The sequence below is a fragment of the Podarcis cretensis genome (genome assembly GCF_951804945.1).
Source record: "Podarcis cretensis genome assembly, chromosome: 5".
Taxonomy (NCBI): Eukaryota; Metazoa; Chordata; class Lepidosauria; order Squamata; family Lacertidae; genus Podarcis; species Podarcis cretensis.
This window is the reverse complement of record NC_137174.1, coordinates 102,872,237-102,889,559: the sequence shown is the minus strand read 5'-3', so window position 1 is coordinate 102,889,559 and position 17,323 is coordinate 102,872,237. Positions and strand designations below refer to the sequence as shown.

At 50.1% G+C, this 17,323-nt stretch overlaps 1 long non-coding RNA gene across 1 annotated transcript; it reads left to right on the top strand.

Annotated features, from left to right (window-relative positions):
* The first annotated feature begins 8,916 nt into the window (after positions 1-8,916).
* LOC307216183 lies at positions 8,917-16,529 on the top strand. Its single transcript, XR_013838982.1, has 3 exons — positions 8,917-9,557; positions 9,606-10,149; positions 16,362-16,529. It is a non-coding gene; the product is annotated as an uncharacterized lncRNA (long non-coding RNA).
* Positions 16,530-17,323: the final 794 nt, after the last annotated feature.

Here is a 17,323-nt window from a genome sequence, read left to right as displayed (position 1 = left end):
CTAACAATAACCAAAGTGAATAGTTTCTGATTAATTTCTGATTAATTGTCTTGTCTCAATTATATTTTTAGAGTTTATCATTGCAATGGTGAGCTAGATACTGCAGCTTTTGGTTGTGGTGACCTGCTATTCGATATAATTAGTTAAAGATGTTTCTATATGTAACAACAGCAGCTAGGATTCTATATGCGCAGAAATGGAAGGAAAAAGAAGTTCCAAAGAAGGGATAAGTGAGATAACGGACTATGCAGAACTGGCAAAATTAGCAGTTTTGTGGGCAAATAGGCCTTTTCCGGATTATAGTACGCTGAACTCGTAAGGAGGACTTGAGCTATGAGCAACGTAAGTAATTGGATTATAATACTGGGGTTATGATTTGACAAACAGAAGACGGTGTGCAGCAGGAGAGAAACAACAACTCCATGGAAAACAGGGTGGGAAGTTGACGAAAATTAAGAGAAAAGTCAAAATTGTGTTTTGACTGTATATGATTTTTAAAATATTGAAACAATAAAATATAATTGTAAAAAAAGAAGAAGTTGTAACCATTTTTAAGCTTCTGGGTAGGCAGCCTCAGAATGGCTTGCAAATGTACTTTGAAGAAGCCAGCTTTGGCAGAGGCCACTGTAACTTCAATGCCAGCCCATAATAGGCCTTATGGTAGATGGAAGCTGGGCTCTCTCCTGGCACCTCGGAATTCAAAGAGGTCAGCTCAAGCCCTGCTGTTTCCTAGCTCAGGGCGCCATATCACCAAAGTCTACCCCTGGGGGTTTTTTCATAGAATCATAGGATCATAGTGTTGTGACGTGGGGTTTGTGATTTCAGCTCTCTTGACATAATATGCTGGAGACAGTTCTCTAGTAACACTTCTTTATTAAAGCAACAAGACTAAGACCTGAGGAGGGGAGAGCTACATTTATAGGGACAGGGAACTAGCTAGAAGGGATACATTTTGGAGGGAACAATATCAGACAATCACAGTCCTGCCTTTTGGAGGCAACCAATAAGACAGAGGATCCAAATACAGCAGCTTAAATGAACCAATAGTAGCTGTACCCTCTGGAACCAAAAGGCAGTTACTTTACCCTAATGCAATTACAGACAATAATAATACAGATATAAAATCCTTTGACTCAATACACAACACACCTCCCCCCCTAGTGAGCACAGCAGATGTAATCTCTCAGGTACTGTGGGGTCCTACAACTTCTACTTGATCTCCTGACAACAGGTGTTGCCGGTTCTGGATTGGGTGTCACCTGTGGTAGGGGGGCTGCTATAGAGGTTTCGTCAGGAACAGATGGAGTCCCAGACATCTCAGGGTCCCCTACCTGTACCTCGTCATCCTGAGGACTAGCAGACCCTGGTTCATTTGCTGAAGCCCCTGGTGAATGCACCTCTGGGCCATTTTCACTCTGGTCTTGCAGCTCTGCGTCGTTAGCCAGGGATGAATTATCAGACTCTTCCCTGCTGAGCGCCCGGCGCCTCAGCTGATCTATATGTCTCTTCCAAACTTCCCCATTTTCCAAGGTCACATAATAGGACACAGGTCCACTAGCCCGGGTGACCACACCAGCCACCCACCGCGAACCTCGTGAATAGTTCCTCACCCAGACCAGATCTTCAGGGGCGAAATACCTTGTTGTGTCAGTCTCAGCCTGGGGGTTTGCTCTTGAATTACGGTTTGGCATTTTATCCGGGTGGACATAATCCAGCACCGTTACCAATCTTCTACCCAAGAGCAGCTCAGCTGGCGACTTGCCCGTCGCAGTACACGGCGTCGCATGCTGCAAAAATAACATTCGCACGATGCGAGCTGACCAGTTACCCTCCATTAAGCGCGCAATGGATTCTTTGGCTGTTCTTACCATGCGCTCTGCCTGCCCATTGGAGGATGGGTGAAAGGGCGTGGATGTGACCCATCTTATGAAGTTATCAGCCAAGAATGCCCTGAATTCTTGGGATACAAAAGCTGCCCCATTATCTGATACAATGGTCTCAGGTAACCCGTGGGTTGCAAACAGCTGTCTCAACACCTTGATTACGGCAGCTGATGCCATGCTAGGGACCATCGCCACTTCTAACCATTTGGAATATGCATCGATGATAACCAAAAAGACCTTCCCCTGGAATGGCCCAGCAAAATCTAAGTGCAGCCGGCTCCAGGGAGATCTGGACTGCTCCCACCAGTGAACTGGTGCTCTGGCCACTTCTGGCCGCACCTCTTGGCATGCCTTGCATGTTCGTACCCATTGTTCTACGTTCTGGTCCATTCCAGGCCACCACACATAACATCGGGCTAGCGACTTCATCCTGACCATTCCCGGGTGTCCCATGTGAAGCGTCTCAAGAACCCTGTTTCTCAGTGGTGCTGGGATGATCACCCTATCTCCCCACAGGAGACAACCCTTATGCATGGATAACTCGTGCTGCCTTGTCGCATAAGGCCTGAATTTGTCTTCATGCGGACCACCTGGCCACCCCCTCCCCACCCAAGTGAGCACACGGGAGAGAACAGCATCTTTCCTTGTTTTCTCAGCAATATCAGTAGCCGTTACAGGAGCCCCCGGAAGTGTTTCCAGCATCATTATGTGCTCCGCTGGAGCAGGATCCTCATTGCTCCCGCCAGGAAGGGGCAATTGACTCAGCGCATCAGCGTGGCACAACCGCTTCCCCAGCACATGGGTCAAGGTGTACTGGAACCCGTTCAGGAATATAGACCAACGCAACATTCTGGGGGAGAGAATTTGTGGCGTTTGTTTGTTCGGGTTAAACAACCCCAACAGTGGTTTGTGGTCCGTTTCAATGGAGAAATGATGACCGTACACATAATCATGGAACTTTTTGATTCCTGCCACAATTGCAAGCGCCTCTTTGTCAATTTGAGCATAGCTGCGCTCCGTGGGCGACAACGTACGGGAATAGAAAGAGATGGGCTTTTCTGACCCATCCGGTTCCCTATGACTCAGCACCGCCCCCAGGCCGTATTGAGAGGCATCACATGCCAGGACCAGCGGCTTCGATTCATCATAATGAGCCAGGACGCTCTTGCTACTCAGCATTCCTCGCAAGGAGTCAAAAGCCTTCTGCTGCTCTTGCCCCCATCGCCACACACTCTTTTTCTGCAACAGTCTATGTAATGGTTCAGCTACCGAAGCTTTCTGGGGTAAGAACGAATGATAAAAGTTAATAAGTCCCAGGAATGACTGCAACTCCGTCTTGTTCTGTGGTCGTGGTGCCTCGATGATGGCCTTAACCTTAGCATCTGTGGGGTGGATGCCTGGTGCATCAATTTTAAACCCCAAGAATTCCACAGTTGGCACCCCAAAACTGCATTTTTCCTTTTTTAGTTGCAACCCCGCCTCCTTGAACTTGAGCAACACTGCACGGACACGCGCAACCAGCTCCTGTGGGTCTTTTCCAGCAATCAAAACATCATCAAAAAATGGCAAGACCCCCGGCAGACCTCTTAACAGGCGTTCCATGAGCCCTTGAAAAATCCCTGGGGCCACACAAACTCCAAATTGTAATCTGTTAACTCTGAACGCCCCTTTATGTGTGACAATAGTCTGTGCTTCCGCTGATTGTGGGGTTACTGGCAGCTGTTGGTAAGCTTGTGCCAGGTCAATTTTGGCGAACACCTTGCCCCCAGCCAGTTTAGCCAACAGATGTGATACGACTGGAATGGGGTATGAGTTTCCCCTGAGTGCCTTATTGATAGTACATTTGTAATCAGCACAGATCCTGACTTCCCCATTTGCTTTAAGGGGCGTGACGATTGGAGTCTCCCACTTAGCGGAGTCCACGGGTGAGAGAACTCCCTGCTTGACCAATTTATGCAGCTCTGCTTCGATCTTGGGTTGCAGTGCAAATGGCACTCGCCTTGGTTTGAGTCGGATTGGGGCCACCCCAGGGTCCAATTCGAAGTCAACTGGGGGCCCTTTATAACAACCCAGTTTTCCATTAAAGAGACCAGCAAATTCTTTGCATAATGCCTTGCTCATCTCAGGGCAGGTTTGGATTGAATTAAGCCCTGATATACTCAGTCCCAGGGTGGGGAACCAGTCAGTGCCCAGGAGACTGGGGCGACTGCCCTTCGCAATCACCAGTTTGAGTACCGCCTGTTTGTCCCGGAACTGTACTCTCACGGCACACATTCCCATGACATGGATGCAGCCCGCTGAGTATGACTGCAAAGTTGCCGGGAAGGGCTCCAGAGGGGGCAACTTACCCCTGGGGAAGAATGTCCTCGCGGTCTGGTCCGACACAATAGTGAGTCCAGATCCGGAGTCCACCTCCACGTCGCACAGCTGACCCTCAATCTTCACCTTGACGTGTGCCTTGCCTTGCGCTGGAAACTGCACGACCCTCCCGTTGATCTCCGTTACGTAGTGGCAGTCCTTTAGAACATGGTTTTCTGTGGGCGATCTGCGATGCTCCAGTCTAGGTGCTCCAGTCGCTCCCAACGCCGCCGATCTACAGACCCTGGCGATGTGACCTGTCTTTCCGCACGTCCGGCACATAGCATCCCGGAAACGACAACTCTTCCGCTCATGGTTTCCGCCACAACCAGGGCACCTGCCTCTGTGATCTTTGCGCACTGTGCAGGCCTGACGCACTGACTCGACCCCACGGACTGGGCTCTGGCTCGGAGTAGCCTCTAGCTCGTCCATGGCATGCGCAACTTCTATCTGTGGCTTAGGGGCCCTGCGACTGGCATCAAGCTCCTCTCTTTCATAATTCTCCGTGGCGGTGGCCTCCTTCAAGGCTGAAGCAAGGGTAACTTCTTTAGCTACGATGCATCTTCTGGCTTTCTTGCTGCTCAGACCACCGATAAACCGATCCAGGAGAGTCTCTTCCAGATCTTGAAAGTCGCAGTGCTGAGCGAGCTTCAGCAGTTCAGCTAGAAATGCAGATGCAGACTCCCCAGCACGCTGCTGCCACTTATGAAACTCCATCCGCCAGGCCATCTTGGTCTCAGTAGATCTCAGGCCCACAGTAGATCTCAGGCCCACAGTAGCTCAGGAATGTGGCCCTTCTTTTGCTGGCATCGGTGATCCTTTGAGCCACTGCGAAGAACTCGAAGCGTTCGACGTAGTCTTCCCACGTGTGGGGCCCTGATGGCTGGAAGGGCTCCAATACCCTTGGACTCTCCATTGTCCTGTGGGCAGGGTCGTCTTCTCAGCTGGCCAGTGAGTCTTGTTCTTAGCTACAATCCGGACTCTGAGGCAGGGCTGCGTTTAACCGCTCCTCAGCATTCCGGATCCCATCCTCGACGCCAGTTGTTGTGACGTGGGGTTTGTGATTTCAGCTCTCTTGACATAATATGCTGGAGACAGTTCTCTAGTAACACTTCTTTATTAAAGCAACAAGGCTAAGACCTGAGGAGGGGAGAGCTACATTTATAGGGACAGGGAACTACTGTATTTTTCCCTCTATAACACGCAGATTTTTTCTCCTAAAAAGTAAGGGGAAATGTCTGTGCGTGTTATAGAGCGAATGTGTGGTCCCTGGAGCCGTTTGTCCCAAGTGCATGGCAAAGATCAGGCAAAAATCATATTGCGCCGTCATGGAGGAGAGGAGGCTGCTGCCCACCCCGTTCTGTTTCGGTTGCTGTTTGCTCAGACAGAACAAAGAGCAGTGAAATCCCCTCCCCTCCAGGCAACCCCTCCCCTCCAGGCAAGTAGAGAGGAAAGCAGAGCGTCCCTGCTCCGGTGCTGCTGCTGCTGCTGCTGCTGCGTCTGGGGACTCGGCAGGCAGTGGAAAACATGCAGATGAGAGAGAGAGAGAGAGAGAGGGCTGGCTTGAGTGGGTGGGTGGACTTTTGCCTTCCTTTCCCCCCCCCTCTTTAAACCCCTCTCCTGCATTCTTAGCCAGCTGCTTCTCCGCACACCCCTCTCATGCTCCTTGTCCCTTCTATATTTTTCCTTCCCTCCCCACTTAAAACGTGGTTACAAAGCACGGATCCACATGGATCCTCAGGATCTTTGCATTGGGTCACCCCAAATTCACCATCAGATCACATAGCAATGATCTGATGCAAAAACAGGGCTGCAATGGTGCAAAAACGTGGTTACAAAGCATGGATCCACATGGATCCTCAGGATCTTTGCATTGGGTCACCTCAAATTCACCATCAGATCACATAGCATGTCCATGGCTACAGCCTGCCCCCCAAAAATCACGCACCCACTGTTGCCTGGGGCTGCAGTGGTGCAAAAACGTGGTTAAAAAGCATGGATCTACATGGATCCTCAGGATCTTTGCATTGGGTCACCCCAAATTCACCATCAGATCACATAACATGTCCATGGCTACAGCCTGCCCCCCCAAAATCACGCACCCACTGTTGCCTGGGGCTGCAATGGTGCAAAAACGTGGTTAAAAAGCATGGATCCACATGGATCCACAGGATCTTTGCATTGGGTCAGCCCAAATTCACCATTAGAGCACATAGCATGTCCATGGCTACAGCCTGCCCCCCCAAAATCACACACCCACTGTTGCCTGGGGCTGCAATGGTGCAAAAACATGGTTACAAAGCATGGATCCACAGGGATTCTCAGGATTTTTGCATTGGGTCACCCCAAATTCACCATCAGATCACATGTCTGTGGCCACAGCATGAAGCACAAAAATGATACATCTACTGTTTCATTCAGAATGTTTTTTCACTTGTTTTCCTCCTCTAAAAACGATGTGCGTGTTATGGTCAGGTGCGTGTTATAGAGCGAAAAATACGGTAGCTAGAGAGGATACATTTTGGAGGGAACAATATCAGGCAATCACAGTCCTGCCTTTTGGAGGCAACCAATAAGACAGAGGATCCAAATACAGCAGCTTAAATGAACCAATAGTAGCTGTACCCTCTGGAACCAAAAGGCAGTTACTTTACCCTAATGCAATTACAGACAATAATAATACAGATATAAAATCATTTGACTCAATACACAACACATAGAATCATAGAATCATAGAATCATAGAGTTGGAAGAGACCACAAGGGCCATCGAGTCCAACCCCCTGCCAAGCAGGAAACACCATCAGAGCACTCCTGACATATGGTTGTCAAGCCTCTGCTTAAAGACCTCCAAAGAAGGAAACTCCACCACACTCCTTGGCAGCAAATTCCACTGTCGAACAGCTCTTACTGTCAGGAAGTTCTTCCTAATGTTTAGGTGGAATCTTCTTTTTTGTAGTTTGGAACCATTGCTCCGTGTCCGCTTCTCTGGAGCAGCAGAAAACAACCTTTCTCCCTCCTCTATGTGACATCCTTTTATATATTTGAACATGGCTATCATATCACCCCTTAACCTCCTCTTCTCCAGGCTAAACATGCCCAGCTCCCTTAGCCGTTCCTCATAAGGCTTCGTTTCCAGGCCTTTGACCATTTTGGTTGCCCTCCTCTGGACACGTTCCAGTTTGTCAGTGTCCTTCTTGAACTGTGGTGCCCAGAACTGGACACAGTACTCCAGGTGAGGTCTGACCAGAGCAGAATACAGTGGCACTATTACTTCCCTTGATCTAGATGCTATACTCCTATTGATGCAGCCCAGAATTGCATTGGCTTTTTTAGCTGCCGCGTCACACTGTTGGCTCATGTCAAGTTTGTGGTCAACCAAGACTCCTAGATCCTTTTCACATGTACGGCTCTCAAGCCAGGTGTCACCCATCTTGTATTTGTGCCTCTCATTTTTTTTGCCCAAGTGCAATACTTTACATTTCTCCCTGTTAAAATTCATCTTGTTTCTTTTGGCCCAGTTCTCTAATCTGTCAAGGTCGTTTTGAAGTGTGATCCTGTCCTCTGGGGTGTTAGCCACCCCTCCCAGTTTGGTGTCATCTGCAAATTTGATCAGGATGCCCTTGAGTCCATCATCCAAGTCGTTGATAAAGATGTTGAATAAGACCGGGCCCAAGACAGAACCCTGTGGCACCCCACTAGTCACTCTTCTCCAAGATGAAGAGGAACCATTGATGAGCACCCTTTGGGTTCGGTCAGTCAGCCAGTTTTGTGTGGGGGGGGGGTATTTTGTTGAGTGCTCTCTTGTTGCCACACCTGCTCCTTGTATTTGCTCCTGACCTGAGCACAAGGAGACCCTTTTGTTTCTGGCGGACCACCTAATACAAGCTGTCAGGGACTCAGCGGGAGCGCAGGGAGGAGAGGAGATGGAGAGCGAGGGGGAGCAATCCGAGGGCAGCGTAGGAGAAGATGACAGCAGCCCGATAGATTCCATGAGCCTCTCCAGCGAATCGGAAGATTCACAGAAGGGGGCGCCGATGGGCAGGGCAAGGGGCGACCCAAGGGGGACACCCCAGAAGCAAGGGGCCAGCGGGGACTCCCAGAGCAGCTTCCCCACCAGAGGACCAGCTTCCCCACCAGAGCGCAGTGGGGGGGAGGAGTTCCAGGTGTCAGAGCCCACATATGCACCACCAGCGAGAGAAGATGAGTCAGGGTTGACCACGCCTCCATCGGAAAGCGAGTTAACGGTCAAGAGGAAAGTTGCAGGCTGGGCGCGCGCGCCAAGTTCAAAGGTACAGGCGAGCGGCACAGAAGGTAGCCCGGATAGGGAACCAGGTCCTAAAGCCCGCCGGAAGGAGGGGCAAGAATCGTCAGGGTCAGCGTCAGAGGAGTCCAGGAAGGATGAGACCCTAGCGGGCAGGAGGGCCCAGAGGAGAAAGGAACTTAGGAAGAGGTGGAGCAAGGCGAGGGTCTTAAACTGGTGTGGAAGGGGAGGAGACTCAGACGGGACTTCGCCGGTCTAAGGTCGAGACGTAGAGCTGCATGCTGCGGCTTTAAAATGGAAACTGAATCTCAATAAAGACTTTTGTACATAACTACAGCCTAGCGTTGGTCCTCTGTGAGCTGGGACCTGGAGGCAGCTCTGACACAAGCGTTTCCTCACATGTGCAAGCAGACAAATACCTCTGCGCATGCGAAATGCTTTGCTCTGCCTCCATGCTTCTGAATCCCAGTTGCTGGAAACCTCAGGAGCGGGGAGGGCTCATGCGCTCGGGTCCTGCTTGCTGGTTTCCCACGGCCATCCGGTTGGTCACTGTGAGAACAGGAGGCTGGACTAGATGGGCCATTGGCCTGACCCAGCACAGCCTTTTATTCTGTTCTTAAGCAACCATAAGGCCTGATTGAAGTGGAAGAAGGTTGCGCTCCATAGACAGAGGGGCATGGAGCTGAGCATGGCTGCGAGGCAAAAGGCTGGGGCAAGGTTTTGGAAAATGCTCCATTCAGTTCTGCCAAGCTTCACCTGGAAACCCAAATCCCCTCTATCGTAGAGCAGCAGTATTCTGAGGGCATCTTCCATGGGCCATGGGCCTGATCCAGCAGCCTCTTCTTGTGTTCTTAATGTAGAACAGTAGCAGAGGAGGGGAATCAGGGTTTCCAGGTGAAGGTGACCTTCTGATCGGCAAGTCCTAGGCTCTGTGGTTTAACCCACAGCGCCACCCGTGTCCCTTTGTAGCAATATAACAAGTGGGAAAATGAAGAAGGGAGAATCAACAAAAGATCCATGAAAATGTCAATGAATATCAAGCAATACTCATTGGTTAAAATCATGATGCCTGTTTCAGCAAACCAACAAAGCTTTCCAAAGATCTCTGAAGGAAGGGAGGGCTGCTCCTTGACAATATCCGCCCTCCCTTCCCCACAGGTGGGCAGGGTTTGCGGCACCGAGCAAGGCTCACCTGGGCGGGTGCCACCCACCTGCTTGAGCTGGCCTTTGACCCGCCCTCGGCCAGGGAGGACAATGGACGGCTGGCCAGGGGCGGGCCTAAGGCCAAAAGAAAAGAGGCTGACTCCTGGGCTCAAGCCTCTTTTGCTGTTCTTACGCAAAGCCTTATCTGCTTGCGGTGTTAGTCCCCAGGAATATTCCGGGCACTCGTTCCGTATCGGGGCTGCCACTTCAGTGGCGATACAGGGTTGAGACCCCGCACACATCAAGACACTGGGGCGCTGGCGCTCAACAGCCTACAAAAGTCACATTTGTCCCGGCTCCTCCTCCTTATCACTTGCAATTTAATTGTCTTACAGGTTTGCCCACCATGAAGATGTGGGTTATAGGCCACAGCATTGTCCATTGGGCAGCGGATTATGCACAGTCTCAAAATCGTGGCCATAACCTTAACATCCACCCCAAGGTACGCTTTTGTTGGATGGCCCAGCGGGGCATGAGTTGGCGGAGCTTGATGCCCATGCTGCGTAGTGCCGCAGCGACCCATGGCCCTCCAAGGGTCTTGATTATACATGTGGGGGAGAACGATCTAGTGGAGCAAAAAGGCAGATTTAAAAAGCCTGCATGCCTTGTACCCATCAATGACCATCGGCTGGTCCAATCTCCTACCCCGTCTTCACTGGAGGGGGGCTTCCAATCCCTCTCGCCTCAGTTATGCAGTGAGTAAAATTAGCAGGGCCATGTGCAACACCATGCGCCAAATTGGTGGGTTCTCAATCCCACATCCCACCATCACAGCAGATCGAGTTGACCTATTCCGGGGGGGACGGGGTGCACCTGACCCCACTGGGCAATGACTTCTGGCTCCACGACTTGTGATGAGCCCTTGGGGACTGGATAGATTGCGGGGTTTAATTGGTCCTCGGTTGTGGGACTTGGCGGCGAGGCCCCTTAGAGCCTCGAGTGGCGGTTCTAGGCCTTGGCAAGGTAGCCTTTAGTCTAACATCAAGTTGGAGGGGGGGATGCAGTCATGCTTGCAGGGCCCATTGAAGGGCAAAACCGGGAGTCCCTGGCCCTAGAGCGGCGGCATGTAGGTCAAACTCCCCAGACGAGGTCAGTGGAAGGGCATGCTTTGTAAGTTTGCGCTTTGCAGTCCCCTCTCACTGGGCCTCAACTGCCTGCATATCCTCAGCCAGGTGGGCTGAGAGGGTTGCCTGCCAAGGCCTGTGCCAAGTTCCCCACTTCTGAAGCTCAATCAAGTTGTGGCCAATTTGAACCCATACTCTGGTCTCTTGTCTTATCATTTGGGGAAAGGGGTAGGCACCACAGACAGGGTTTAGCGCGTGTGCCCGCAAACGTCTAGTAGCAGGGAGTTCCACAGGGCTTGGCTTGTCACACTAAAGGGTACATCCCTAGTGAAGACTAGATGAAACTCAGGGGTGCTGGGAACCACCAGAGATTCTCTGTGAGGGAGGTGGAATCATTTGGGTCCTAGTCGTTGAGGGCTTTTCTTTGCTTCTAAGAGCCTTCTTCCCCTGGGGGTTCCCCAGCTTGGGCCTCCCCCCAATTCTCTGCATCCAGACAGTCCATGACACCCCTGTCCTGAGACCAAGCTTCTAGTCAGCAGAAGCAGGAAGGCCTAGAAGGCCTGGCAAGGCCTGCACAAATCTTTCCAGCCTAACTGTTAGCAGTCAAATGCTGCGTCCCTGAGACATGGGACTCCTCCCTGTGATAGGAATTTTGAGGTCTTAGATATATGTTAAATATTCATAAGTGTACCAACCAAGCACGTACATAGATCAGCACAGGAAGACTGACCTGGAACCATTTTGATTCCCAAACTGACCAAATGTTTTCTCTGCAAGGTCAAAGGAAAATGGAAAAGCCTCCCCATTGTCTTTTCCTTCACAAATCCTGTCTTTATGGGTATGTCTCTGTTTGAATAGGGTGAGCCTGTGACCAGCCCAGGAACTAAGTATTTATCATTACGAAAGACTGGCCGGGCTCCCCAAGCAATCCAATCAAGTAACCTGCCAGAGAGGAGATTAACAAGGACAGGAGAAAAACAACATTCAAATTTCTGTTTTAAACATCCCTCGAAGCCTGGTACAGTGGATGTAGTCTACCTTGATTTCAGCAAGGCATTTGACAAGGTGCCCCATGATATACTTGTAAAGAAGCTGGTAAAATGCGGATTTGACTATGCTACCACTCAGTGGATTTGTAACTGGCTGACTGACCGAACCCAAAGGGTGCTCATCAATGGTTCCTCTTCATCTCGGAGAAGAGTGATTAGTGGGGTGCCACAGGGTTCTGTCTTGGGCCCGGTCTTATTCAACATCTTTATCAACGACTTGGATGATGGACTCAAGGGCATCCTGATCAAATTTGCAGATGACACCAAACTGGGAGGGGTGGCTAACACCCCAGAGGACAGGATCACACTTCAAAACGACCTTGACAGATTAGAGAACTGGGCCAAAAGAAACAAGATGAATTTTAACAGGGAGAAATGTAAAGTATTGCACTTGGGCAAAAAAAATGAGAGGCACAAATACAAGATGGGTGACACCTGGCTTGAGAGCCGTACATGTGAAAAGGATCTAGGAGTCTTGGTTGACCACAAACTTGACATGAGCCAACAGTGTGACGCGGCAGCTAAAAAAGCCAATGCAATTCTGGGCTGCATCAATAGGAGTATAGCATCTAGATCAAGGGAAGTAATAGTGCCACTGTATTCTGCTCTGGTCAGACCTCACCTGGAGTACTGTGTCCAGTTCTGGGCACCACAGTTCAAGAAGGACACTGACAAACTGGAACGTGTCCAGAGGAGGGCAACCAAAATGGTCAAAGGCCTGGAAACGATGCCTTATGAGGAAGAGCTAAGGGAGCTGGGCATGTTTAGCCTGGAGAAGAGGAGGTTAAGGGGTGATATGATAGCCATGTTCAAATATATAAAAGGATGTCACATAGAGGAGGGAGAAAGGTTGTTTTCTGCTGCTCCAGAGAAGCGGACACGGAGCAATGGTTCCAAACTACAAGAAAAAAGATTCCACCTAAACATTAGGAGGAACTTTCTGACAGTAAGAGCTGTTTGACAGTGGAATTTGCTGCCAAGGAGTGTGGTGGAGTCTCCTTCTTTGGAGGTCTTTAAGCAGAGGCTTGACAACCATATGTCAGGAGTGCTCTGATGGTGTTTCCTGCTTGGCAGGGGGTTGGACTCGATGGCCCTTGTGGTCTCTTCCAACTCTAGGATTCTATGATTCTATGAAATAGCCGCCAGGTGCTCTGTGGGCCTGAGGGTGTCTCAGCCAGGAGAAGTCTGTGGAATTGGGCTGCTGCTGCTGCTGCTGCTGTGTAAACTAAGGCAGAGTGGCTCCAGGACCGCAGTTAATCTGTAAGGAGCCACTCTGAGCACTCTGTGTATGCTCTTTGGCTGTGCTGTTTAGGAGCAAGTTTATTTTCTCAAGTCAAGTCTCACCGCTGCATGACAACCACTGCAGGACAGCTTCCATCAGCTGCCAATCTCCCAGAGGTCTGGGGGAAGACGGAATTGAAGCACGAGTTTCTTAGCCAATCAAAATGACCAAGGATTTGAGGGAAAGCCGCCCTTGATTAGTTGCAACTAGTCTCCAATCTTGAGAGACTGAAGCGATGTATGCACTTCAGGCCAGACCTTGGACCCATTTCGAAAGGCAAGCCCCTCATGACGTAGGAGCAATGAAAACTGCTGCTCTGGCATAATTTATGACACAGGATGCAATTCTACAGCGCCGCTTTCTTATCTTCAAAGGGTTCCATTCTCCGGAGTTGGCCAGTTTTCTCGCTTCCTGGGTGAATGTGACCTAGGTCGCAAGGATTTCCTAAAGAGCAGTCACTTACTGTTCTCTTCTTTCAGTGTTGGGGTCTCCCTATTAGCTTTGGGGGTGTAGCAGGAACCCCCCCACCCCAATCATTCTGTTTGTACAAACTTCACACACACATTCACACACTACATACGCCACACTTCTGTTATAAATTCATAAGAAAATCAACCATACATCGGATTTGCACTGTTCCATTTTTATTTTTTACTCCATGAGGGAAGGAATACAAAATGGGGAAGGTTTGATACAGGGCAGCCATAATCCCTTCACCATCCCAGCACATCTACAGGAGCCCTGCCCAGTTATGGCTATGCCAACCCTGATGATCCCAGACAGAAGACAATCAAGATCACAAAGAACTTGCATATGGGAGTGGATTCAGCATGAACTGAAACAAAGGACACTGATCAGATCTTCCCTCAGGGGGCAGGAAACTGCAAACTCCCCTTTGTCTCCTGGAAGTGACTCATGGGGAGGGGGAGAGAAGGGAACCAGCCAGGTGACAAGACACTCAGGTTACCACCAACTCCTCCCTCAACCCCTCCTTTCTGTAATGTATGCATGATGTTTCTGGGGGTGGGCTAGACCTAGAGGAGGGGAATTTCAAAAGTTTTTATAAGGTCTTGCACACCATTATTCTGGGTCTTTCCTCTCACCTGCAAGTGAGGGGAGCACCCTGTCGCGACAGTCTTTCTTCAATAAAGACCAAGCCTACAGGCTGCTGATTTGCTCCAATTTACTCTGGTTGGTGTCTTTACTTTTTGTCCAAGGGAGCCCTCAGATTTTTCCGGTAACAGGGGTACATTCTGTCCTTTTGGTCTCTTCCGAGCAATCTTAAATCTTACAAGCTTCTTTTAAAGGCATTTTTTCTTTTGTTGCCCTGTGTCTTCCTTGAGCTATTTTAACTCCCCTTCATTAGCAAGCTCTTGCCTTCCAAGGTAATATCTGCCTCCTATCTCCTGACAAGGTTCCAGCTGCTAGTTTGCTGTTGTTGTTGTTTAGTTGTGTCCGCCTCTTTGTGACCCCCTGGACCAGAGCACACCAGGCACTCCTGTCTTCCACTGCCTCCCTCATGCTGGTAGCTTCCAGAACACTGTCCCACCATCTCGTCCTCTGGCGTCCCCTTCTCCTTGTGCCCTCCATCTTTCCAACATCAGGGTCTTTTCTAGGGAGTCTTCTCTTCTCAGGTGGCCAAAGTATTGAAGCCTCAACTTCACGATCTGTCCTTAGTCTTCCTAAAATAGTACTCATTATAAGCAGTTTTCCAAGACTTTTCTATATTTATAGATAATATTGGGGTACACAACAGCCTTCTGTTCAGAGAGACTCTCTACTCAGCTTTTAGGGTGTCCATGTAAATAGTACTCTTTGAGGACAGACAGTCTCTTATATGGATTTTGATCACCTTTTAAAATCATTAAACTGTACTGTTTTGCTTTCATAAAATTCCATTGTACGCATTCCCTGTACAGTACAATTTGCCCCTTGGGAGACCAGAATTCGAATCCCCACTTGGCCATGGGGTGGGGGGGTCAGTCAATGCCTGGCAGCCTGGTCTACCTCACAGGGCTGTTGTGGGGATTGAATGAGGAGGGAGAGAACCACCTTGAAGGAAATGGTGAGATAAAAATGCAATAAAAAATTAGCCCTGGAGCATTTTTGTTCATTGCATTGATATCCCACCTTTGCTCTGAGGAGCCCAAGATGGGGCACGTCATTAACTTCTCCCACATTTTGTCATCACAACGACCCTGCAGGCAGGTTAGGCTGGGAGGAAATAACTGGCTGCGGAGATTCTCAAGTCCGGAAGGAAGCTAGGCTGATAGCAGAGAGCCACTTTAGGAGGGGGTCCTACTGCAAGACGCCCCACTGCCCCCACAAAACAGGAAAGGGTTGCTAAGGGAAAACCAGAAGGAAAAGTCTGGGGGGGAAAGGAGGTGGGGGAAGAATGCGCGCCAGAGAGAAACTGCGGCTCATTTGCATCAACTATTTATTGTGACTTGCAAATTCATCCAGTGTTAGCAAGAGCTAATGGAAAGTGTCAGGGAGCTAGCAGTGCCTTTTACCAGCTTTGTCAGGTTCGCTAGCTGCAGTAGGGCCATTCCTGGACGACGGATTGCCCCATTCCCCACTCCCTATAGGTCTTCAGCCCCTCTTATTTCTCTGAGTCCCCGTCATGGAATAGGGCAGGACTACTGTTCCTTGAACCATACAGTTGTGCTGGCTGAGACTGATGGGCTTTGGACGGATAGTCCAAAACATCTGGAGGGCACCAGGTTGACAAAGGCTGTTCTCTATCATGGCCTGTGATGAAGTCTTCCTGAAGCAAGCTATGCCTGGCTTTCATCTTTCCCCATTATTATTATTATCTTCATCCACAAATCTCAGGGTGGTTTACCACCTAAAACTGCAATATAAAAAGCACAAAATGCATAATAAAAATAAGAAGAAAAACAAGCATCCCCCCACGCAACACATTTAGAAAGCTGTCAGGTGTCAATCAGCCAAAGGCTGGGTTGAAGAGGAACATTTTCGCCTGACGCCTACAGATAGGTCGCAAAGGTGCCAGGCGAGCCTCCCTGGAGAGAGCCTTCCACAAACAGGGAGCCACTGCAGAAAAGGCCTGTTCTTGTGTAGCCACCCTCCTCTCGGGGAGGGGGCACCCGAAGAAGGGCCTCAGAGGATGAATTTCCCTCGGAAACGCCTTTATCCTTTGTAGAAAGCACCGAGGCCCACTTCGTCATCCCTAGGCCCCCTTGAAAGGTGGGGTGGTCTGTTCTTCTCATCCTGCGGTCTCTCTTCTCTCTTCCAGTTGTCACCCCGCATTCTGAGATCTGGTTTCTGGACCGAGCTCTCTACTGGCATTTCCTCACCACAACCTTCACCGCTTACTGCCGGCTCCTGATCACCCACCTGGGGCTGCTGCATTGCCAGTATGCCTTCACCAGCTACGGCATCAGCCCCCAGGATAAAGTGAGAGAACGACAGACGGCCTGTCCCTTTTCCTAGGCTCTGCCACTCCTGCTCATTCTGTCTTCACAAAAGCCCTGTGAGGGAGGTCAGGCTGAGAGTGAGTGACTGGCCAGATGTCACCCAGTGAGCTTCATGGCCAGACGGGAATTTGAACCCCGGCCTCCCGGGCCCTAGACCGACATTCTGATCCACTGTTTCTTCCCAGCTGTTGTCTGGACCCAAGTTTGAGAAACACTGCTCTTACCACTATGCCACACCACCTCTACACTGACTGGCTGCTGCTCTCCAGGGCTTCAGGTGGCATGGTGGGGGTCTCTCCCAGCCCTCCTTGCAGATACCAGTGAGGATTTGCCTGCAACATAAGTGCTCTTGCCTCTGAACTTGAACACTGACTCTCCAGGATTTGGGCCCTGGATCTGCACACTAGACTTCTGTGGAGGCAGCCGAGAAGAGCATTCGCCTTTTTTGCTGCTGCTGCTGCTGCTGCATCACAGCGTTAAGCTTCTGGTCTCCGCTCGCCCCCCTCCCCAGCCTAGCCCATTCACTGCTAGGTTGCATCTGTCCATGGAGGTCCCCCTGCAAGAGCTATGCTTCTCAGCCATACTGGCATCCTGTCCTGCATTTACTCAAGTGAGAATCCCATGTTGCCCCCTGCCCCCCCCCCCCATGCTCACTGCCAAGGATTTTGCTGCGCTTGCCTGTGCTTTTGCTGGTTTGGTAAACTGCTTTGAGGTTTTTTGTTCTACAATCAAGCAACACATACTTTTCATGAAATAGTGAAATGGAAACATGGCCACCTGC